The sequence below is a fragment of the Heteronotia binoei genome, chromosome 2 (genome assembly GCF_032191835.1).
Source record: "Heteronotia binoei isolate CCM8104 ecotype False Entrance Well chromosome 2, APGP_CSIRO_Hbin_v1, whole genome shotgun sequence".
Lineage (NCBI taxonomy): Eukaryota > Metazoa > Chordata > Lepidosauria > Squamata > Gekkonidae > Heteronotia > Heteronotia binoei.
In genome coordinates this window covers 195779104-195803397 of record NC_083224.1, presented here as the reverse complement: position 1 = coordinate 195803397, position 24294 = coordinate 195779104, and the positions used below count along the sequence as shown (strand labels likewise).

The 24294-nt window shown below is 50.2% G+C and overlaps 1 non-coding gene across 1 annotated transcript; it reads right to left on the bottom strand.

The window, feature by feature from the left end:
- Positions 1 to 2253: 2253 nt before the first annotated feature.
- On the bottom strand, positions 2254 to 2328 carry TRNAV-GAC (transfer RNA valine (anticodon GAC)). Its single transcript has one exon. It is a non-coding gene; the product is annotated as a tRNA-Val (tRNA).
- Positions 2329 to 24294: the final 21966 nt, after the last annotated feature.

The window sequence follows — 24294 nt, the reverse complement described above, 5'->3', positions numbered from 1 at the left end:
TCCTTCCTTCCCCAGGGGGCCAGGAGGGGGAGGAGCCTCAGCCAATAGAAGGAAGAGAGCTTGGCTCAGTAACTCTGCTGTGCGATTGAGCAAGCCTTGCAAAGCAAGCTGTGATGCCGAAGGAAGCAAGAGAGAGGGAGAAGGAAGCAGACGAGAGCCAGTTGCTCGGGGGCCTGATGGGAGTCCTTCAGGGCCCTGATTCGGCCCCTGGGCTGCATGTTTGACACCCCTGCATAGGCTGCATTAGAAAGATAGGCCTGAGTACCCCCCCACACCCTAAAATGATAAGAAATGACTTCATCTTCCATTCTGTTTCTACACTGACAGCACAATTAATAACAATAAATTTTAAAAGCTGAATAGAAAACACAGCTTCTTGTGCTATGTCTCTCCCAGACCTTCAACTACCCGTAACTGGGCCTTTTGGGTCTCTTTTGCTGCTGCATTTTTAAGAACATATAAGAACATAAGAGAAGCCATGTTGGATCAGGCCAATGGCCCCTCCAGTCCAACACTGTGTCACATAAGAACATAAAAGAAGCCATGTTGGATCAGGCCAATGGCCCCTCCAGTCCAACACTGTGTCACATAAGAACATAAGAGAAGCCATGTTGGATCAGGCCAACGGCCCATCCAGCCCAACACTCTGAGTCACATAAGAACATAAGAGAAGCCATGTTGGATCAGGCCAATGGTCCATCCAGTCCAACATTCTGTGTCACATAAGGTCATAAGAGAAGCCATGTTGGATCAGGCCAATGGCCCCTCCAGTCCAACCCTCTGTGTCACATAAGAACATAAGAGAAGCCATGTTGGATCAGGCCAATGGCCCCTCCAGTCCAACACTGTGTCACATAAGAACATAAGAGAAGCCCTGTTGGATCAGGCCAATGGCCCCTCCAGTCCAACACTGTGTCACATAAGAACATAAGAGAAGCCATGTTGGATCAGGCCAACGGCCCATCCAGCCCAACACTCTGAGTCACATAAGAACATAAGAGAAGCCATGTTGGATCAGGCCAATGGTCCATCCAGTCCAACATTCTGTGTCACATAAGATCATAAGAGAAGCGATGTTGGATCAGGCCAATGGCCCCTCCAGTCCAACCCTCTGTGTCACATAAGAACATAAGAGAAGCCATGTTGGATCAGGCCAACGGCCCATCCAGTCCAACACTCTGTGTCACACAGTGGCAAAAAATTTTATATATATACACACACACTGTGGCTAATAGCCACTGATGGACCTGTGCTCCATATTTTTATCTAACCCCCTCTTGAAGGTGGTTATACTTGTGGCCGCCACCACCTCCTGTGGCAGTGAATTCCACATGTTAATCACCCTTTGGGTGAAGAAGGACTTCCTTTTATCCGTTTTAACCCGACTGCTCAGCAATTTCATCGAGTGCCCACGAGTTCTTGTATTGTGAGAAAGGGAGAAAAGTACTTCTTTCTCTACTTTCTCCATCCCATGCATTATCTTGTAAACCTCTATCATGTCACCCCGCAGTCGACGTTTCTCCAAGCTAAAGAGTCTCAAGCATTTCAACCTTTCTTCATAGGGAAAGTGCTCCAGCCCTTTAATCATTTTGAGATACCCCATCAATTCTTTGCCAAGTTGGCAGCCTGGCAAGGTTGCCGGTACCTGCGCCCGCTGGTCTGAGCCGGAGCTCCGACGGGCTGCCGTTTTCCCACGGGGACACCTGCCCCTCCGGAAAGAAATATTTGACATCTGTGCTTTGTGGTTTCTAGGAAATTATGTAACCTGGAGCTGGATCCTGTCCAGGTCTCCCTGGGCAGGGCGCAAGCCAGGACACCCAAACAATTGTGCAATGCTGGAAACAGAGGAGCTGCTTTCCCTGGCTGTAAATGCTGTTAATAATTGTCCACAAGAGAAAACTCCGTTGAACTTGGTGGGACGGACTGGTGGATAGTTATAAATGGAGCTGGCCCACTGGATACCCAGGAACACTCTGCGCCAGGGCGTTGGCACTCTGGTATGGATGCCATCCTCCGGGTGGGACCTGGGGATATCCTGGAATTACAGCTCATCTTCAGACCAATGTTCCCTCTAAGCTGCAGAGTCTTTTGAGCAAAAATTCTACTTTGGGAACATATGAACTTATGAAGCTGCCTTATACTGAATCAGACCCTTGGTCCATCAAAGTCAGTATTGTCTTCTCAGACTGGCAGCGGCTCTCCAGGGTCTCAAGCTGAGTTTTTTCACACCTATTTGCCTGGACCCTTTTTAGTTGGAGATGCCAGGGATTGAACCTGGGACCTTCTGCTTGTCAAGCAGATGCTCTACCACTGAGCCATCATCCCTCCATCTCCATCACCTATTGCCTGGACTCTCTTTAGTTGGAGATGCCGGGGATTGAACCTGGGACCTTCTGCTTCCCAAGCAGATGCTCTACCACTGAGCCACTGTCCCTCCCCAACTACTGTGAGCTGCTGACATTAAAGTTGTGAGCTCCTGCAACAATTAGTGCGCTCTGGGGACCTCCTTCCTGAGCTAAGACAAAAATGTTTGAGCTGGAGGCTAAAAATCTGTGAGCTAGCTCATGCTAACTAGAGATGTAAAATTTCCAGAAATTTTGAAGCTCGGAAAAAAACCCCAGGTTTTTTCTGGGGGGGGTTTCCGGAAAAAACGGAAATTTTTGGAAAAATTGAAAAAAATGCTATATTAGTGCTTCTTTTTTCTTTTCCAGATTGAAAGTCATTCTGTTACTTTAGGTACATAAAGTATGACTATGGACAATTTTACTTGGCATGAAATTATCACAACTAGCATATTAAAAATATAGTGCATCCAAACAATCATTATGTACAGAATTTACTTTTTAAATAATATCTATTTGCAATTGAAACAAATGGGAGCAACAGTCTCCTGAACTGTTTACTACTTTATGTGGAACAGACAAAAAAACCTCCACAAACAATTTTTAAAAATCCAGAAGTAACAATTAAGGACATAAGAACATAAGAGAAGGCATGTTGGATCAGGCCAATGGCCCATCCAGTTAGGGTTGCCAAGTCCGATTGAAGAAATAGCTGGGGACTTTGGGGGTGGAGCCAGGAGATGTTAGGGGTGGAGCCAATATCAAGGCTGTGACAAGCGCCGCAGCCGCAGGTTCCCGCGCCACAGCCGCACTAGCAGCTGTCCCTCCCTCCTCCTCCCACTCATCCTCCCCGCCCCTCCGCGGCCGCCTGAGGCTGGAGGCCTGGGTGAAGCAGGGCGGTGGCGCGGGCATGGAGAGCAGGGCCGGGGGCTTGGGGCCTCCTCCTCGGCCTCCGGCGCTGCCGCACTGGTGCTGGCGGGGCTGTGCTGCACCCCTCCAAGAGCTCCCTCACCGCCCTGGGCCACGCCTGGCTCCGCCGCCTCCGCTGCTCCGGCGCGCCCGATCTCCTCGCCGCGCTCCTGCTGCCCCTCTGCTGCGCCAACGCCGCCAGCGAGGCCCTCGGCCGACAGCTCCTCCACCGCCGCCTCCTCCTGCTGCTGGGCGCCGGTGGGCCCGCCGCCTACGGCTTCACTGGGCGGGGAGGGGGCGGCAGCGGCTCGCCATTTCCCCCCCCTCCCCCTGCTTCCGTTTTTTGGGAGAGCGGGGGAAGAGGGTGGAAATCCTGGTGTCCCCCGCCAGGGCGGGAGGGTTGGGACCCCTACATCCAGTCCAACACTCTGTGTCACACAGTGGCCAATATATATATACACTGTGGCTAATAGCCACTGATGGACCTCTGCTCCATATTTTTATCCAATCCCCTCTTGAAGTTGGCTATGCTTGTAGCCGCCACCACCTCCTGTGGCAGTGAATTCCACATGTTAATCACCCTTTGGGTGAAGAAGGACTTCCTTTTATCCGTTTTAACCTGACTGCTCAGCAATTTCATCGAATGCCCACGAGTTCTTGTATTGTGAGAAAGGGAGAAAAGTACTTCTTTCTCTATCCCATGCATAATCTTGTAAACCTCTATCATGTCACCCCGCAGTCGACGTTTCTCCAAGCTAAAGAACCCCAAGCATTTTAACCTTTCTTCACAGGGAAAGTGTTCCAAACCTTTAATCATTCTAGTTGCTCTTTTCTGCACTTGTTCCAGTGCTATAATATCCTTTTGGAGGTGCAGTGACCTCATATTTCCTCTCCACAGTATTAAATAAAAATGAAAAACTCATTCTCCTAAAAAGAATTGAAGAGGGGGGAAGTGTACAGAAGGGAGTGTAGGACTAAGTTTCCATGAATAGGCATGACCTACGACTTGCTTGTCCTCAGTGGACAGAAATTAGAACAATCTGATACCGTACATATTTTTTAGAAATGATCTGGAAAATATTTGAACACCTTGTCTTAAAATATTTTATTCACCAAGTTAAAATAAACTGTTCCGTAATCAATTTTTCTTTTCTTTTTTTCCATTTTTTTTCAATTTTCCAGAAAAAAACAAAAAAAGGATTCAGGGAAAAAACGGGGGGGGGACTGTTCCCCCCCCCTAATTTTTCCAGTTTTTTTCTGGGCCTTCACATCTCTAGCGCTAACTCAGCTTAGAGGGAACACTGCTCCAGACTACAGAAATCAGTTCCTCTGAAGAAAATGGACGCTTGGGACGGTGGCCTTTATGGCAGGGGTGACGAATTCATTTATGAGGGACGGATTTGACATAAATGAGGCCTTTTTGGGCTGGGCCACGTGTGCATTAAAATGTAATGGCCAGGTATCAGGCCCCGAGCAATTGGCTGTCAACTGCTTCCTTCTCCCTCTCTCTTCCTTCCTTCTGCATCACAGCTTGCTTTGCCAGGCTTGCTCAATCGCACAGGCGCTACAGAGCAAACCTTCTATTTTCTCCATTGGCTAAGGCTCCTCCCTTGGTTAGGAATAGCTTGCTAGCAGCAGTGGGGGGGGGGGGAGAGCCAAATTTTTCGCCCCCACCTCTCAGCGCCCTAGGCGACTGCCTTGTTTGTCTAGTGGGATGTAGGATTGCCAAGTCCAATTCAAGAAATATCTGGGGACTTTGGGAGTGGAGCCAGGAGACATTGGGGTGGAGCCAAGATCAAGGCTGTGACAAGCATCATTGAACTCCAAAGGGAGTTCTGGCCATCACATTTAAAGGGACAGCACACCTTTTCAATGCCTTCCTTCCATAGGAAATAATGAAGGAGAGGGGCAACTTCTTTTGGGGCTCATAGAATTGGACCCCCTGCTCCAATCTTTTTGAAACTTAGGGGGTATTTTGGGGGGAGTCACTAGATGCTATACTGAAAATTTGGCACCTCTACCCCCAAAAACAGCCCCCCCAGAACCCCAGATACCCGCAGATCAATTCTCCATGATTTTCTATGGGAATAAATCTCCTTAGGGAATCATGAGTTCCCAGCAGACATTTCCCTCCCCTCCCCCCGCTTTCTGACGACCCTAAAGCGGGGGGAGGGCCTCCAAACCAGAGGATCCCCTGCCCCCACCTGGGGATTGGCAACCCTAGCGGGAGGGCCGGCCCTGCCCATGGGATCCAGGGAACTGGGCAAAGAAAACTCAGGCTCTTTTCTTCCTCCCCAGGGGACTGGGGGGAGGAGCCTCAGCCAATAGAAAAAAGAGAAGATTGGCTCAGTAGCTCCACTGTACAATTGAGAGAGTCTGGCAAAGCAAGCTATTCCTCCCCAAGGGAGGAGCCTCAGCCAATGGAGAAAATAGAAGGTTTGCTCTGTAGCTCCTATGCAACTGAGAGAGCCTGGCAAAGCAAGCTCTCCCTCCCCCCCTTCCTCCCCAAGGGAGGAGCCTCAGCCAGTGGAGAAAACAGAGGCTTTCCTCTGTAGCTCCTGTGCGATTGAGCAAGCCTGGCAAAGCAAGCTGTTATGCAGAAGGAAGCAAGAGAGAGGGAGAAGGAAGCAGTTGACAGCCAATTGCTCGGGGCCTGAAAGAAGCCCTCCAAGGACCTGATTCGGCCCCCGAACTGCATGTTTGGCATCCCTGCTCTAGGAGTTTCCCAACCTGGAGCTGGCAAACCTACCCTTCGCCTCCCAGCAGCGGCTGGGGGGACTTGGCAACCCCACACTTTAGAAATGTGTCTGAAGCTCGTGGCACAGGAAGGGGGAAAGCTGGACTCTCCATAAATGGCTTTTGCCTTCCTTTTGCATCCCGTTGGCGAACACAGCGTTGGAACAAAAGGACCCTGGGTGGCCAGCAAGTTTGAGATAAATCGTTTTTCTGAACGGGCTTCCAGTGTGTTCTTGGATGGGGTTACCTTCTTTTCCTGGCTTGGGGCTATGTTAGCAAATGCTCGGGTTGCCAATCCCCAGGTGGAGCCGGAATGAAAGGCACACAAGCCCCTATGAAAGACCAGCCTCAATGAATACAACGCATTTATCAGAAAATAGAAACGGTAGAAAATTACAAACTTATATTGAAATTAATCATACATAAACAGTGAAAACGCCACCCACGCTCGTACCCAAAGTCTCACACGGGAGCACACACACATATATTGGCCACTGTGTGACACAGAGTGTTGGACTGAATGGGCCATTGGCCTGATCCAACATGGCTTCTCTTATGTTCTTATGTGACACAGAGTGTTGGACTGGATGGGCCATTGGCCTGATCCAACATGGCTTCTCTTATGTTCTTATGTGACACAGTGTTGGACTGGATGGGCCACTGGCCTGATCCAACATGGCTTCTCTTATGTTCTTATGTGACACAGAGTGTTGGACTGAATGGGCCATTGGCCTGATCCAACATGGCTTCTCTTCTGTTCTTATGTGACACAGAGTGTTGGACTGGAGGGGCCACTGGCCTGATCCAAGAGGGCTTCTCTTCTGTTCTTATGTGACACGGAGTGTTGGACTGGATGGGCCATTGGCCTGATCCAACATGGCTTCTCTTCTGTTCTTATGTGACACGGAGTGTTGGACTGGATGGGCCATTGGCCTGATCCAACATGGCTTCTCTTCTGTTCTTATGTGACACGGAGTGTTGGACTGGATGGGCCATTGGCCTGATCCAACATGGCTTCTCTTCTGTTCTTATGTGACACGGAGTGTTGGACTGGATGGGCCATTGGCCTGATCCAACATTCATTCATTCATTCATTCATTCATTCATTCATTCATTCATTCATTCATTCATTTATTTATTTATTTATATTTTGACTTATATCCCGCCCTTCCCACCGAAGTGGCTCAGGGCGGCTTACAACATAATAAACTTACATAATTTTAGCTTAAAAAACATTTACATAAGAAGATTAAAACAATAAATTAATAAGACATAAAAAACAAAAAACATGGCTTCTCTTATGTTTTTATGTTCTTAAATTCCACAGATGAGGGTACAGGCTATGGAGTTATGGTTGACTTTTAGACAGAGTCCAACACTCTAAATCTCCTCTTCAAACACAGGAGATACAGAAATACAATGCAGCAAGGCACGATCCAACACGACAGGGTCGTACGTGATGCCCTGTTTCACTCTTAAGCTTCTACAAGCATGGTTTTTCATCCAGTAGTTTAGCCAGGTTTAAAGCTGAAGATTATCGAAGGTGGCCTTCTTCTTCAAAAGGGCACAGCTGTAGGGAAGACACCTTTTTGTCCCCTCCATTTTGTTTCAGGGTCATCAGAAAGCGGTGTATGTGTGTGTGTGAGGTAAATGTCTACTGGACACTCCTTATTTCCTATGGAGACTGATTCTCAGGGTATAATGGAGAATTGATCTGCGGGCATCTGGGGCTCTGAAGGGGGCTGTATTTTGAGGTAGAGGTACCAAACGTTCAGCATACTATCCAGTGCCTCTCCCCAAAATACCCTCCAAGTTTCAAAAGGATTGGACCAGGGAGTCCGATTCTATCAGCTTCCAAAGAAGGTGCCCCTATCCTTCATTATTTCCAGTGGAGGGAAGGCATTTAAAAAGAGTGCCGTCCCTTTAAATGCGATAGCCAGAACTCCCTTTGGAGTTCAATCATGCTTGTCACAACCTTGCTTCTGTCTCCACCCCAATGTCTCCTGGCTCCACCCCCAAAGTCTTCTGGCTCCACCCGCAAAGTCTCCGGATATTTCTTGAATCGGACTTGGCAAGCCTAGCAAATGTCCGGAGAAAGAGAGTTGCTAACTTGGGGGAAGGTGTGTTAGCAGGGAAGCTGTGTCAGGTTGACCTTGAAAAAAAAATCTCTTGACATTTTAAAAATTTCTTGTTCCTGGGTCTCCCCCCTCCCCTGTTTTTATTTCTTTTGAGAGAGGCGGTGGAGATGCTGGTTCAGAGCTCAACAATGAAAGAGTGCTGCTGAGTGTCTTTGATACTCTGCCAGCTGGCTCCAAAATCTCACCAGGGCGAGATTTTCTGGTCTCTTGGCTTGTAGGCAGGGAGAAGGCTACCAAGTTCCTGCCAGGGACAGAGGATCCCCCGGTTTGGCTGGCCCCATGCCCCCAGAGAGCCCCATTGCCGTTCGACGTGTCCTGCACGATGACGCCACCCAGAAATGACATCATCAGCAGGGCAGAGGAGCCTCAGCCAATGGAGAAAATAGAGGCTTTGCTCTGTGGCTCCTGTGCGATTGAGCAAGCCTGGCAAAGCAAGCTGTGATGCAGAAGGGAGCAAGAGAGGGGGAGAAGGAAGCAGAGGACAGCCAGTTGCTCGGGGGCCTGATAGGAGCCCTCCGGAGGCCTGATTCAGCCCCTGGGCTGCAAGTTTGACACCCCTACTCTAGCAATTTGAGTAAATTATTCCCCACGGAGAACGATTCCCATAGGGTATAATGGAGAATTGATTCACGGGTAAATTGGGTAATTGGGTAAATTGCTAGAGCATCCCCCATGTGACATGCCTGATGTGATGGTGTCATCGTGCTGTACATGTCATGCGCGACAGAGCTCGTCGGGGGCGGGGAACCAGGGGCCAGCTCTATGCTTGCGGGTTCGGGGCCCCCAAACCGGAGGAAACCCCGACCCCAGCAGGAGGCTGGGAAGCTGAAAGAAGATTGGAGGGGGTGTTGCCGATTCTATAGGAGGCACCGCTCCTGTGCCCCTCGTGCTGATTACGGCCCAGGGTGGCCTGATGTTAAACGTTCCGTGCTTGCCCCCAGGGCCGCTCACCCACTAGGCAAACTAGGAGGTTGCCTAGGGCGCTGGGAAAAGGAAAAGGAAAGGCCCCTGTGCAAGCACCAGTCGTTTCTGACTCTGGGGTGACGTTGCTTTCACAACGTTTTCACGGCAGACTTTTGACGGGGTGGTTGGCCATTGCCTTCCCCAGTCATCTATGCTTTCCCCCCTGCAAGTTGGGGACTCATTTTACTGACCTCGGAAGGATGGAAGGCTGAGTCGACCTGGAGCCGGCGACCTGAACCCAGCTTCCTCCGGGGATCGAACTCAGGTCGTGCGCAGAGGGCTCTGACTGCAGTACTGCAGGTTTACCACTCTGCACCGTGGGGCTCTTAAAGGTAAAGGTAGTCCCCTGTGCAAGCACCAGTCGTTTCCGACTCTGGGGTGACGTTGCTCTCACAACGTTTTCACGGCAGACTTTTTATGGGGTGGTTGCCCTTGCCTTCCCCAGTCTTTTACACTTCCCCCCCAACAAGCTGGGGATTCATTTGACCGACCTCAGAAGGATGGAAGGCGGAGTCAACCTGGAGCCGGCGACCTGAACCCAGCTTCCTCCGGGGATCGAACTCAGGTCGGGAGCAGGGAGTTCAGACCACAGTATTGCAGTACTGCTGCTTTGTCACTCTGCGCCTTGGGTCGCAGGGCGCTGGGAAGGGGGATGCCAAAATAGGGGGGCCCCTCTTGGTGTCCAAGACAACTGCCTCGAAGCCACTAGGGCCCAGCCTTGTTGCGGTGCACTCCTCTGATTGATGGGGGGGGGCATGATGGAGCACAGTGTGGCGGAGGGAGGGGGGAGGTGGTGGTGGGGCGCCGGGCAGGGAGCCTGCCTGAGGCGCCATGCACCCTAGGCCAGCACTGCTTGCCTGCCATAACCTGGCTAGGATTCTTGGAATCTGCTGTGACATCATGGTAGTCCAGCCAATGGCGAGGGGAGAACTACTACTGGAGTTACAGGTGGACTACGGCTTGTTGTCCCTAGCTCCCTTCCTTAGAGAGAAAGAAGTAAAGCTGAATTCCACGTGCAGGTATGATCCGCAGGTATGTGGGGCTCTGGGGGGCCCCCTGTTTTTTGAGGTAGAGGCACAAAATTTGCAGCATAGCATCCAGCGCCTCTCCTCAAAATATCCTCCAAGTTTCAAAAAGATTGGACTGAGGGGTTCAGTTCTATGAGCCCCAAAAGAAGGTGCCCCTATCTTTCTATTTCCAAGGGAGGGGAGACATATAAAAGGTGTGCGGTCTCTTTAAATGTAATGGCCAGAACTCCATTTAGAGTTCAATTGTGCTTGTCACAACTTTGCTTATGGCTCCACCCCCAATGTCTCCTGGCCCCACCCCCAAAGTCTCCTGGCCCCACCCCCAAAGTCTCCTGGCTCCACCCCCCCCCCCAAAGTCCCCAGATATTTCTTGAATTGGACTTGGCATTCCTAGACTGTGCCCAGCTGCAGCGAAGGATGGCTTCATCTTCTCCACCGCAGTGTTTATGTCTCCCAGGCCTAGGAAAACCGCCCCTCCCGGCCTTCCAACCACAAGACGAGACACCCAAAGCCGAGGACAGTTGACAGCTGTTCGCTTGTCACCCGACACCGGGAACAGCGTGGTAACTGAGCCGAGTAGGAGGCAAGGACTTGGCCTCGAACTTAACAGGACTAGAGGGGTAGCCAAGGTCAGGCGCTCGGGATGGCGGCCCTCTCCTCCAGCCGGACTGTGGCTTCATTGCTCCCTTTCCTATTGTCCAGGGGCTTCAAGGGGGAGACCGTTGCCTCTCTGCAGGAATCTCCGGGCAGGGGAAGTGGAAAAGGTGTGCGCACACAGTGTGCCCTCTTGCATTCTTTAGTTTCGTTTCGTTTCCGTGCACGGTTGCTGTGGCACTTCCTGTTCTGTCTGCTTTTATTGTGTTATTTCTTGTATTCTATTTCGGGATCACAGCATGATTGAACTGTGAAGGGAGTTCTGGCCATCACATTTAAGGGACCACACAAATTTAAGCCGCCCTGAGCCTGCCTCGGCGGGGAGGGCGGGATATAAATAATAAAAAAAAAAGCTTAAACACACCTTTTAAATGCCTTCTTTCCATTGGAAATAATGAAGGATAGGGGCACCTTCTTTGGGGGCTCATAACATTGGACCCCCTGGTCCAATCCTTTTGAAACCTGGAGGGTATTTTGGGGAGAGGCACTGGATGGTATGCTGTAAATTTGGTGCATCAACTTCAAACAACAGGCCCCCCCCAAGCCCCAGATACCCACAGATCAATTCTCCATTATACCCTATAGGAATTGGTCTCCATAGGGAATAATGGTGTCTAGTTTTGTGAATCTCTTCATGTTTAGTTCCAGAATAATTAAGTATCTTGTCGGATGAAGGACGAACCGAAACAGGCCTACTGTTACCGGAAGCGTGTCACTTTCACTATTCTGGAAAGGAATGCCAGCACCTTTTGAACATTAATTTTATTTTGTCTAGTGCTGGTGGACTCTATTTTTTCTTCACGGTAATGTTTTTTGTACATATATCCATATGACCAGAGTGATATTGTAAAATAATCGTTGCATCTTATTGAGAACCAGTTTGGTGTAGTGGTTAAGTGCGTGGACTCTTTTCTGGGAGAACCGGGTTTGATTCCCCACTCCTCCACTTGCAGCTGCTGGAATGACCTTGGGTTAGCCATAGCTCTGGCAGAGGTTGTCCTTGAGCAGCTGCCGTGAGAGTCCTCTCAGCCCCACCCACCTCACAGGGTATCTGTTGTGGGGGGAGAAGATATAGGAGATTGTAAGCCACTCTGAGGCTCTGATTTAGAGAGAAGGGTGGGGTATAAATCTGCAATTCTTCTTCTTTTTGTGGCATGATTGGATATTTGTAAATATATGTTTTAAAAGGTAGTCCTCTGTGCAAGCACCAGTCGTTTCCAACTCTGGGGTGACGGTTCTTTCACAATGTTTTCACGGCAGACTTTTTATGGGGTGGTTTGCCATTGCCTTCCCCAGTCCTCTACACTTTCCCATCAGCAAGCTGGGCACTCATTTTACCAACCTCGGAAGGCTGAGTCAACCTCGAGCCGGCGACCTGAAAACCCAGCTTCCGCCGGGATCGAACTCAGGTCGTGAGCAGAGCTTAGGACTGCGGTACTGCAGCTTGACCACTCTGCGCCACGGGGCTCTTAATATATGTTTAGATATATTCAATAACTGAGTGTCTTTAGTACTAAATTAGTGTAGACATGGTTATCTCCAGGTCTTCAACTTCTCTCGTGTTCTCTTCCCTTATTTGCCTTACCAGAAGAAGAAGAAGATATTGGATTTATATCCCGCCCTCCACTCTGAAGAGTCTCAGAGCAGTTCACAATCTCCTTTTCCTTCCTCCCCCACAACAGACACCCTGTGAGGTGGGTGGGGCTGGAGAGGGCTCTCCCAGCAGCTGCCCTTTCAAGGACAACCTCTGCCAGAGCTATGGCTGACCCAAGGCCATTCCAGCAGCTGCAAGTGGAGGAGTGGGGAATCAAACCCGGTTCTCCCAGATAAGAGTCCGCACACTTCACCACTACACCAAACTGGCTCTCCAGGGGATTGGCAACCCTACATCTGCAAGGTGTCCTCACGTTGGTCTGTTAACTTATAATCAGACCTACTCCGTTTCTCCTCCTTTTAGCATCTTTTACCGGATCCCCAACTTCTAACCGCAAAGATTGCCCACTGCCATGAGGGCAGGCAAGTGAATCAGAAACGTTCTCGAATGAAGATTGAGTTCCCTTTTCTAGAAACAAAACCCAAGCCTTTGTCCCTGGGGGAGAAGGAAAAGCCCTGCACATGCCCAGAGACAGCTGAGCCAAGAGGTTTTGCAAACAAAAGCCGCCTTGTGGGTCCCCAGCTGTTCCAAGATGTCTTCCTCCCCCACCTCGTCTGGCAGATTTCCGGGGAGGGCTTCTTTGGTTTTCGCAAATGCCAACAGCCGGGGGCGGGCAGTTTCAGTTCTTCTAAACTGGGCAGCTTTCACCCTCGCTAGGGTTGCCAATCCCCAGGTGGGGGCAGGGGATCCCCCAGTTTGGAGGCCCCCCCCCGCTTCAGGGTCATCAGGAAGTGGGGAGGGAAATGTCTGCTGGGCACTCCATTATTCCCTAAAGAGACCGATCCCCATCGAGCAGGGGTGGCCAACGGTAGGTCTCCAGATGTTTTTTTTGCCTACGACTCCCATCAGCCCCAGCCGGCACGGCCAATGGCTGGGGCTGATGGGAGTTGTAGGCAAAAAACATCCGTAGAGTGCCATAGAGTGTAATCGAGAATTGATCCACAGGTATCTGGGGCTCTGGGTTTTTTTTTTTAGGTAGATGCATGAAAATCGCAGCATAGCTTCCAGTGCCTCTCCCCAAAATACCCTCCAAGTTTCAAAAAGATTAGGCCAGGGGGCCCAACTCAATGAGCCCGCCAAAGAATGTGCCCCTATGTATCATTATTTCCAAAAGAGGGAAGGCATTTAAAAGGGGTGCAGTCCCTTTAAATGCGATGGCCAGAACTCCCTTTGGAGTTCAACGATCCTTGTCACAACCTTGCTCCTGGCTCCACCCCCCAAAGTCTCCTGGCTCCACCCCCAAAGTCTCCTGGCTCCACCCCCAAAGTCTCCTGGCTGCACCCCAAGCCTCCTGGCTGCACCCCAAAGTCTCCCGGCTCCACCCCCAAAGTCTCCTGGCTCCACACCAAGTCTCCTGGCTCCACCCCCAAAGTCTCCTGGCTCCACCCCAAGCCTCCTGGCTCCACCCCAAAGTCTCCTGGCTCCACCCCAAAGTCTCCTGGCTCCACTCCAAGCCTCCTGGCTGCACCCCAAAGTCTCCCGGCTCCACCCCCAAAGTCTCCTGGCTCCACCCCAAGTCTCCTGGCTCCACCCCCAAAGTCTCCTGGCTCCACCCCCAAAGTCTCCTGGCTCCACCCCCAAAGTCTCCTGGCTCCACCCCCAAAGTCTCCTGGCTCCACCCCCCAAGTCTCCAGATATTTCTTGAATTGGACTTGGCAACCCTAACCCTAGCAGAGGTCAGAGTTTTGACCTGCATTGTATTCTCTGATCCTGGGTGTTTCACAGGGCAGTAGGTATGTGTGAACACAGAAGGGGGTAACCCTTCAAGGCCCTGGCAAAGCTGCCCCCCCCTTTCCTGCACTCTGTCTGTTGCTCCGCCGTTTCCTTTAGAACACGTTGCGTCGGCTCAGGAGTTGCCCACAGTTGACGGAGTGTTTGCTTAGCACTTGGGAGCTGGGCCAAGGGAGCAGATAGGATCTCTCTCGAGTCACAAGACTGTGGCGTAGCAGAAAGATGACCTTACATTGGCACTGTAGGGCGGGTGCCAAGCACACCACACCACCACCTGTGTTCCCAGGCGCAGGCCGTGAGACAGCTGTACTCTTTTTTTAAAAAAACAACAACATTGTGCTAAAAGCTCGTCTCATAAGTTCTCTTTGTCACACGCTGGTGTAACCACGCGTTCTTGGGATGCCCAGCGTTTGAGAAGGTTCATCTTGGCAGGAGAAGTTCCTTCAAAATAAAAAAGCAGAAAGTGTTCCAGAAAAGGAGAAATAATAATAATAAGAGATTGGGTTTATATCCCTCCCTTCACTTGAGTCTCAGAGTATCAGCCAGTATCATAATGGCCTTGTATAAATCGATGGTGCGGTCTCATTTGGAGTACTGTGTGCAATTCTGGTCACCACACCTCAAAAAGGATATTATAGCACTGGAGAAAGTCCAGAAAAGGGCAACTAGAATGATTAAAGGGCTGGAACACTTTCCCCATGAAGAAAGGTTGAAACGCTTGGGACTCTTTAGCTTGGAGAAACGTCGACTGCGGGGTGACATGATAGAGGTTTACAAGATAATGCATGGGATGGAGAAAGTAGAGAAAGAAGTACTTTTCTCCCTTTCTCACAATACAAGAACTCGTGGCCATTCGATGAAATTGCTGAGCAGACAGGTTAAAACGGATAAAAGGAAGTACTTCTTCACCCAAAGGGTGATTAACATGTAGAATTCACTGCCACAGGAGATGGTGGCGGCCACAAGCATAGCCAGCTTCAAGAGGGGGTTAGATAAAAATATGGAGCAGAGGTCCTTCAGTGGCTATTAGCCACAGTGTGTGTGTGTGTGTGTGTGTGTGTGTGACACAGAGTGTTGGACTGGATGGGCCATTGGCCTGATCTAACATGGCTTCTCTTATGTTCTTATGTTCAGAGCGGCTTACAATCTCCTTTCCCTTCCTCCTCCCCCACAACAGACACCCTGTGAGGTAGGTGGGGCTGAGAGAGCTCTCACAGCAGCTGCCCTTCCAAGGACAGAGTCTCAGAGCGGACTACAATCTCCTTCCCCTTCCTCCCCCACACAGACACCTTTTGAGACGGGTGGGGTTGAGAGGGCTCTCCCAGAAGCTGCCCTTTCAAGGACAGAGTCTCAGAATGGCCTACAATCTCCTTTCCCTTCCTTCCCGTCAATAGACACCCTGTGAGGCGGGTGGGGCTGAGAGAACTCTCCCATAAGCTGCCCTTTCAAGGACAGAGTCTCAGAGCGGCCTACAATCTCCTTCCCTTCCTCTCCCCACAACAGATGCTCTGGGAGGCAGGTGGGGCTGAGAGAGCTCTGACGGAAACTGCTCTTGAGAGAACTGTGACTGACCCAAAGTTACCCAGCTGGCTTCACATGGAGGAGGAGCGGGGAATCAAACCCGGTTGTCCAGATTAGAGTCCGCTGCTCTCAACCAGTGCACTAAATTGGCTCTTTTGGGTCAAGAAAGGGGACATTGGGTGCAGGGAGCAGAGGTCTACACCAAATGGAATCTCCAGGCACTGGCTGGAGATCTCCTGCTATTACAACGGATCTCTGGACAACAGAGGTCAGTTCACTTGGAGAAAATGTCTGTTTCAGAAGGTGGACTCCATAGCATTATACCCAAATGAAGTCCCTCCCCTCCCTCAAAACCTGCCCTCAGGCTCCACCCCCCAAATATCCAGGTGTTTCCCAACCCAGAGCTGGCTATCTTGCTGCTGCCAACTTCCAAGTGGTCATAAGAACATAAGAGAAGCCTGTTGGATCAGGCCAATGGCCCATCCAGTCCAACACTCCGTGTCATATAAGAACATAAGAGAAGCCATGTTGGATCAGGCCAGTGGCCCATCCAGTCCAACACTCCTTTGTCACATAAGAACATAAGAGAAGCCATGTTGGATCAGGCCAGTGGCCCATCCAGTCCAACACTCCTTTGTCACATAAGAACATAAGAGAAGCCATGTGGGATCAGGCCAGTGGCCCATCCAGTCAAACACTCTGTGTCACATAAGAACATAAGAGAAGCCATGTTGGATCAGGCCAGTGGCCCATCCAGTCCAACACTCCTTTGTCACATAAGAACATAAGAGAAGCCATGTTGGATCAGGCCAGTGGCCCATCCAGTCAAACACTCTGTGTCACATAAGAACATAAGAGAAGCCATGTTGGATCAGGCCAGTGGCCCATCCAGTCCAACACTCTGGGCGTTTTCGCACTTACCTTTTACTGGCGCGAGTACCCTCCTGACGCCGGCGAATCTGCAGGGATTTCGCACCAGAAGCGCCGGCGCACCCTGAAGCGCCGGCAACTTCCGTCGCTAAGCCAGCGCAAACGGAAATCGCAAAGATGCAGGAAAACGTTTGCGCTGGCTTAGCGACGGAAGTTGCCGGCGCTTCTGGGTGCGCCGGCGCTTCTGGTGCGAAATCCCTGCAGATTCGCCGGCGTCAGGAGGGTACTCGCGCCAGTAAAAGGTAAGTGCGAAAACGCCCTCTGTGTCACGGAGCTCTTCCATCAGGCTTTTAACTGATCTAGCGGGTGTCCCCTGAAATCATCGTTGCCTCCAGCACCTTATGCTTATATTATGCTGAACATTACCAGCCAATACTGTATGTGGTCTATGACTTGTTGCCAATGATGGGGGGCATGGTTTTTGTTAATTCTGTAATGATGAGATTATCTAGTTTGGATGTAGTTTGTTTGATGTTTTGTAAGGTCTCTTAATGGTGCAAGCCACCCAGAGTCCACTTGCAGGATAGGGCGGGGTATAAATGAAAAAATTAAATTAAATTCAATGTAAAAATTGGAACTCCTCCCACTGTCGCCCCTCCCAAGCACCATGAATACAGAGCACCACTGCCCCAGACAGAGAGTTCCAACAATACGCCGTGGCTAACAGCCACTGATGGACCTCTGCTCCAGATGTTTCTCCAATCCCCTCTTGAAGCTGGCTATGCTTGCAGCCGCCGCCACCTCCCGTGGCAGTGAATTCCATGCGTTAATCACCCTTGGGGTGAAGAAGGACTTCCTTTTCTCCATTCTAACCCGACTGCTCAGCAATCGAAACAAACAAAGCAAAAGATCACTATGTGGAGAATACGAATCAAAACTATACCCCGTTCTAGGCACAAGAAGAAAGAGAATCTTTTTGGAGGAGAATCTTTCCCTGTGCGATTATTGTAGGCTTCGGCTGCTAGTGAATCTTTGCAAACACAAGGTCTTGTGAATAAGACTGTAAGTTTCTCGGAGGCTGGTTGGTCCCACTCCAAAAGCGATAACAATTATTACGACTGGAAGCTCTTTGGAGTTCGGTCCCAGTTCGAAGTGATAGAAACAAACAAGACTGATTTTTTTGTTTTTTTTTTTAGATTCGATAGAACAAAGTAGGAGTCACAATCGCACCTTTAAGACCAACAAAGTTTTGTTCAGAATGTAAGCTTATCGTATGCATGCAGGCTTCTTCAGACGAGGGAATGGATACAGTGGACTGAAATACTTGGGTTAAGAGTGTAAACTGATACAATGGCAAAACAGCGTAATAAACTGGAAGACCACTTGGTCTGGATAGCAATAAAAGATGCCCGTTAATTGCTGTTGCGGCAAGTCCAGGTAAAACAAAAGGACATGTATTTCCTAGTGATGTTCTTCTCCACCTAATTTAGATTCAATGTATTCATCCTTTATGACATTTATACCTCTGCTACCTAATCTTAAATAGGTACACACATAAGAACATAAGAGAAGCCATTTTAGATCAGGCCAATGGCCCATCCAGTCCAACACTCTGTGTCACATAAGAACAGAAGAGAAGCCATTTTAGATCAGGCCAATGGCCCATCCAGTCCAACACTCTGTGTCACATAAGAACATAAGAGAAGCCATGTTGGATCAGGCCAATGGCCCATCCAGTCCAACACTCTGTGTCACATAAGAACATAAGAGAAGCCATGTTGGATCAGGCCAGTGGCCCATCCAGTCCAACACTCTGTGTCACATAAGAACATAAGAGAAGCCATTTTAGATCAGGCCAATGGCCCATCCAGTCCAACACTCTGTGTCACATAAGAACAGAAGAGAAGCCATTTTAGATCAGGCCAATGGCCCATCCAGTCCAACACTCTGTGTCACATAAGAACATAAGAGAAGCCATGTTGGATCAGGCCAATGGCCCATCCAGTCCAACACTCTGTGTCACATAAGAACAGAAGAGAAGCCATTTTAGATCAGGCCAATGGCCCATCCAGTCCAACACTCTGTGTCACACAGCGGCAAAAAATTTTATACATACACACACACTGTGGCTAATAGCCACTGATGGACCTCTGCTCCATATTTTTATCTAAACCCCTCTTGAAGGTGGCTATGCTTGTGGCCGCCACCACCTCCTGTGGCAGTGAATTCCACATGTTAATCACCCTTTGGGTGAAGAAGGACTTCCTTTTACCCGTTTTAGCCTGTCTGCTCAGCAATTTCATCGAATGCCCACGAGTTCTTGTATTGTGAGAAAGGGAGAAAAGTACTTCTTTCTCTACTTTCTCCATCCCATGCATTACCTTGTAAACCTCTATCATGTCACCCCGCAGTCGACGTTTCTCCAAGCTAAAGAGTCCCAAGTGTTTCAACCTTTCTTCATGGGGAAAGTGTTCCAGCCCTTTAATCATTCTAGTTGCCCTTTTCTGGACTTTCTCCAAAGCTATAATATCCTTTCTGAGGTGCGGCGACCAGAACTGCACACAGTACTCCAAATGAGACCACACCATCGATTTATACAGGGGCATTATGATACTGGCTGATTTGTTTTCAATTCCCTTTCTAATAATTCTCAGCATTCCCAGCATGGCCCGGCCCAACATGGCCAGCCCAACAAGGTCTCATTTATGCCATATCTGGCCCTCATAACAGATGAGTTTGACATCCCTGAATTAGATGCACCGTCACCTGATGCAGCAAAGGAACAACATCTCCCATTCTTGCGGCAGAATGCTGACGGAAGGAGAGAAAACAAGATCATACAGAGATATACAGTAGTGGGCACCCTTGTCTGAGTTAATGCTCTTGCTGTGAGACTGACTGGATTGTGCTATGGAACGGCCCCTGAAGTTTATATGCAACAAAGTCTCTTGACCTGCCCTGCCAGAAGCCTGCTGGAATGAGATGAAGCCAGAACACTGACTCGTGCAGAGATGCAATGGGCAGCCACATCCGAGAGAGCCATTCTGCTCAGGAAACAGTTTACTTATTTAATCGGGGACATGGAGAAAATTTTCCACAGCACAGAAAACTAAGCCTGAACACTGACTCACGCAGAAACGTGGCAGGCATTTTTGGGCTTCTTTCCTGGCTGAACGGCTTCACCTTTGCCGAATCCTTTCCTTATGTAATAGTGTTATGCTCTTAAACCTCCTGATTTGGGAACAGTTCCATAGCGTGTGAGGAAGGGCTTGCTGTTCCAAACGGTCTTCCCGAGCCAGGCTCAAAGTGAATGTCAGAGATCCACTTCGGGCCTCCAGACTTTCTCAGAAACGCACCGCCTGGGTGGTGTCTTGTGTGTCGGATTCTTGACAAAAACATGTTTTGCTCCACGGCGAAGGGAGTGTCTGTGGGCCAGGAAGGGGAGGAAACCAATCAGAGCGAGCTGTCAGCTCCTCGGTGCGACTGTTTGCTCACAAGAGCCCTCCCTCTGGACTCGTTCACCCAGAGAGTAGTCAGTTCCAAAGTTAAGGCAGAGGCTTGGCGACTGGACTGCGCTCTTTAAACCGGTGCTAACTGGTGCCTATCTGCCCCGTAAACATGGTTGGGTTAACAATTAGGCCAAGGAGGCAATGGCTTATGGGCCTCCACACCTTTAGGGGCCCCGGGCCGGCTTTTGCCGCTGGTTTTCCCCTTGCTTACAGCCCTCCCAGCCTGCTCACGTAGCCAGCAACTGAGGTGCTCTTTGCCCGATTTGCCCGGTGCGGCTGCTGCTGGCGTGTTGGCTAAGTTTGCCTCTCTCTGCCTCTCCCCCACAGCTTAGTCAAAGGGGGCTTTTAAGAAGTTGCCTGCAGGCTGCAGCGGGGGGGGGGGGGTCGTGGGGGCGCTCAGACTCTGAGATAATTTGCGAGGGGGCGCCCAAGATTTCGACTGCTTACGGGCCTGCACAGGGTTTCATCCGGCAGTGCCCGTAAAGACGTGGAGAGCGTAAGGTTGTCAACTTTAAACGCCCATCCACACACACAAGAGAAGAAAAAGAAGAAGATATTGGATTTATATCCTGCCCTCCACTCCGAATCTCAGAGTCTCAGTGCGGCCTACAATCTCCTTTCCCTTCCTCGCCCACAACAGACACCCTGTGAGGTGGGTGAGGCTGAGAGAGCTCTCCCAGAAGTTGCCCTTTCAAGGACAGAGTCTCAGAGTGGCCTACAATCTCCTTTCCCTTCCTCGCCCACAACAGACACCCTGTGAGGTGGGTGAGGCTGAGAGAGCTCTCCCAGAAGTTGCCCTTTCAAGGACAGAGGCTAAGAGCGGCCTACAATCTCCTTCCCCTTCCTCCCCCACAACAGACACCCTGTGAGGTGGGTAGGGCTGAGAGAGCTCTCCCAGCAGCTGCCCTTCCAAGGACAGAGTCTCAGAGCGGCCTACAATCTCCTTCCCTTCCTCGCCCACAACAGACACCCTGTGAGGTGGGTGGGGCTGAGAGAGATCTCCCAGAAGCTACCCTTTCAAGGACAGAGTCTCAGAGCGACCTACAATCTCCTTTTCCTTCCTCCCCCACAACATACACCCTGTGAGGTGGGTAGGGCTGAGAGGGCTCTCCCAGAAGCTGCCCTTTCAAGGACAGAGTCTCAGAGCGACCTACAATCTCCTTTTCCTTCCTCCCCCACAACAGACACCCTGTGAGGTGGGTGGGGCTGAGAGGGCTCTCCCAGAAGCTGCCCTTTCAAGGACAGAGTCTCAGAGCGACCTACAATCTCCTTTTCCTTCCTCCCCCACAACAGACACCCTGTGAGGTGGGTGGGGCTGAGAGGGCTCTCCCAAAAGTTGCCCTTTCAAGGACAGAGTCTGAGAGCAACCTACAATCTCCTTCCCATTCCTCCCCCCACAACAGACACCCTGTGAGGTGGGTGGGGCTGAGAGAGCTCTCCCAGAAGTTACCCTTTCAAGGACAGAGTCTCAGAGCGACCTACAATCTCCTTTTCCTTCCTCCCCCACAACAGACACCCTGTGAGGTGGGTGGGGCTGAGAGGGCTCTCCCAGAAGCTGCCCTTTCAAGGACAGAGTCTCAGAGCGTCCTACAATCTCCTTCCCCTTCCTCGCCCACAACAGACACCCTGTGGGGCGGGTGGGGCTGAGAGAGCTCTCCCAGCAGCTGCCCTTTCAAGGACAACTCCTGCGAGAGCTGTGATTAACCCAAGGCCATTCCAGCAGCTGCAAGTGGAGCAGCGGAGAGTCAAACCTGGGTGTCCCAGATAAGAGTCCCCACAATTAACCACTACACCAAACTGTCTTGATAAGACTTTGCTTTCCCTTCAGGGCACATTTAAACGGCAGAAACGTGCAGGGCCTCGTTTGTTGGGACTGTGTGCGAATGGCACCAGAGGTCTCGCGAGCCGGGCCCGGCAGCTGGTTTCCTAATCCCCCAGCCCGTCCGCTGCTTTCCCTGCTGTGCTTACGCAGGGCAAACCGGCAGGCTGCTCATTATGGGCTTTGTGCGCCCTCTGTGCCTCGTGGTAACCTCTCTGTCTGAGGTAATGTTTGGCTGTGGCGTGCGGAGGGGCCCAGGCCTGTTCTGTGTTGATAACTTGCTCCACCTTCCAAAACGCAGCGCTTTGTGCTTGCAGAGTCCAAGGCCTGACTGATTCTCTGGTGGGTCAAACAAAAATCAACTGTGCCAGAAAGAACAAAAAAAACGTCTTTAGGAAATTATATCAGACGTTCTCCATTTGTGCAATAGAAGAGATCCCACACATATACAGTCCACAAAAGTCCATTCTGATAAGTCGACGCCTGAAAAGATACGCCACTCCAAACGGGTCAGAAAAGCCTCCTTCTTCCTTACGGCACACAAGGAGTCCAACCGACGGCATCGGCTTCCAAGCCGTCTTGTGTGTAAAACGATTTTATTAATTTGCAACATATTGTTATAATATTCTTAAAAGACTAAGAGAATCAATACAAGTTTAATACCAATACATCACACTTTATCCCCCTCCTCCTCTCTCCCCCTTTTCATGACCCCCGCCGGTGTTTACTTAAATTGGTAAAAATACAAGATAATTTTATCAAACCAAGAATCTCCGTATTAAACTATATGTCCATCTTCATTCTTATCCTTTCACCTTTATCAAGAAGAAAAAAAACAAATACCACAATAAGAAAATAAAAAAAAACAAAAGGAAGTTATTTCTTTATAAGTTTTAGTCCATTATTCCACAAAACTTCAGCTATTGTCGAAAATCACTACATGTCCCTTTATCTTCCAATGTTTTTCAACGTATTTTTTAAATTTCTCCCATTCCTTTTTAAATTTCTCCCATTCCTTTTTAAACTTCTCCAAGTCATAGTCTTTTAAGATTCTTGCAAGTTTGTCCATTTCACTCCAAGCCATAGCTTTTAAAATTCAATCCCATTTTTCTGGTATTTTGTCTTGCTTCCATAACTGCTTCCAAGCCGTCTTTAAGAAGTTAAAAATGGGCGTTGATAAGGGTGTGATAGAATGATGCGTTGAGGTTTATCATTCGGCTTTCGAAAAAGCGTCTATAGTGGAACGTGGTCCAAGCTAGCGATCGCGTGAGGTGATGTTTAACCTTAGAAGCCGACGGTTGTCGGTTGGACTCCTTGGGTGCTATAAGGAAGAAGGAGGCTTTTTTGACCCATTTGGAGTGGCGAATCTTTTCAGGCGTCGACTGGGGCTGAGAGCGCTCTCCCTGAAGCTGCCCTTTCAAGGACAGAGTCTCAGAGCAGCCTACAATCTCCTTTCCCTTCCTCCCCCACAACAGACACCCTGTGAGGTGAGTGGGGCTGAGAGAGCTCTCCCAGGAGCTGCCCTTTCAAGGACAGAGGCTCAGAGCGGCCTACAATCTCCTTTCCCTTCCTCCCCCACAACAGACACCCTGTGAGGCGGGTGGGGCTGAGAGAGCTCTCCCTGAAGCTGCCCTTTCAAGGACAGAGTCTCAGAGCGGCCTACAATCTCCTTTCCCTTCTTCCCCCACAACAGACACCCTGTGAGGTGGGTGGGGCTGAGAGAGCTCTCCCAGGAGCTGCCCTTTCAAGGACAGAGGCTCAGAGCGGCCTACACTCTCCTTTCCCTTCCTCCCCACAACAGACACCCTGTGAGGTGGGTGGGGCTGAGAGAGCTCTCCCTGAAGCTGCCCTTTCAAGGACAGAGTCCTCAGAGCGGTGTACAATCTCCTTTCCCTTCCTCCCCCACAACGGACACCTTGTGAGGTGGGTGGGGCTGAGAGAGCTCTCCCAGAAGCTGCCCTTTCAGGGACAACCTCTGCCAGAGCTATGGCTGACCCAAGGCTTTCCAGCAGCTGCAAGTGGAGGAAGGGGGAATCAAACCCAGTTCTCCCAGATAAGAGTCCACGCATTTAAACGCTACACCAAACTGGCTCTCTGTACGGGTAGGTTAGAGAACGAGACAGAGAGCACACATGAGTGATTCTGGATCACCTGTTAAGCTTCAGAGTTGCTCAGGGCTTTGATCTTTGGCCACTCCAGTCTGATGCTGAGCAGGGGCATGGCCAAACTTACTTAACGTAATAGCCACATAGCATAAACGTCAGATGACTGAGAGCCGCAAGAAATGAATGTCAATGTTTGACAGCCACAAGACAGGAAGGAAGGAAAGCAAATAGATTTGGGGGTGGGGGGTGGGGACAGGAAGGGAAAGGTGGAAAGAAAGCAACTTTAACTTCAAATGCCTTCTCCAAGCCGCAGAC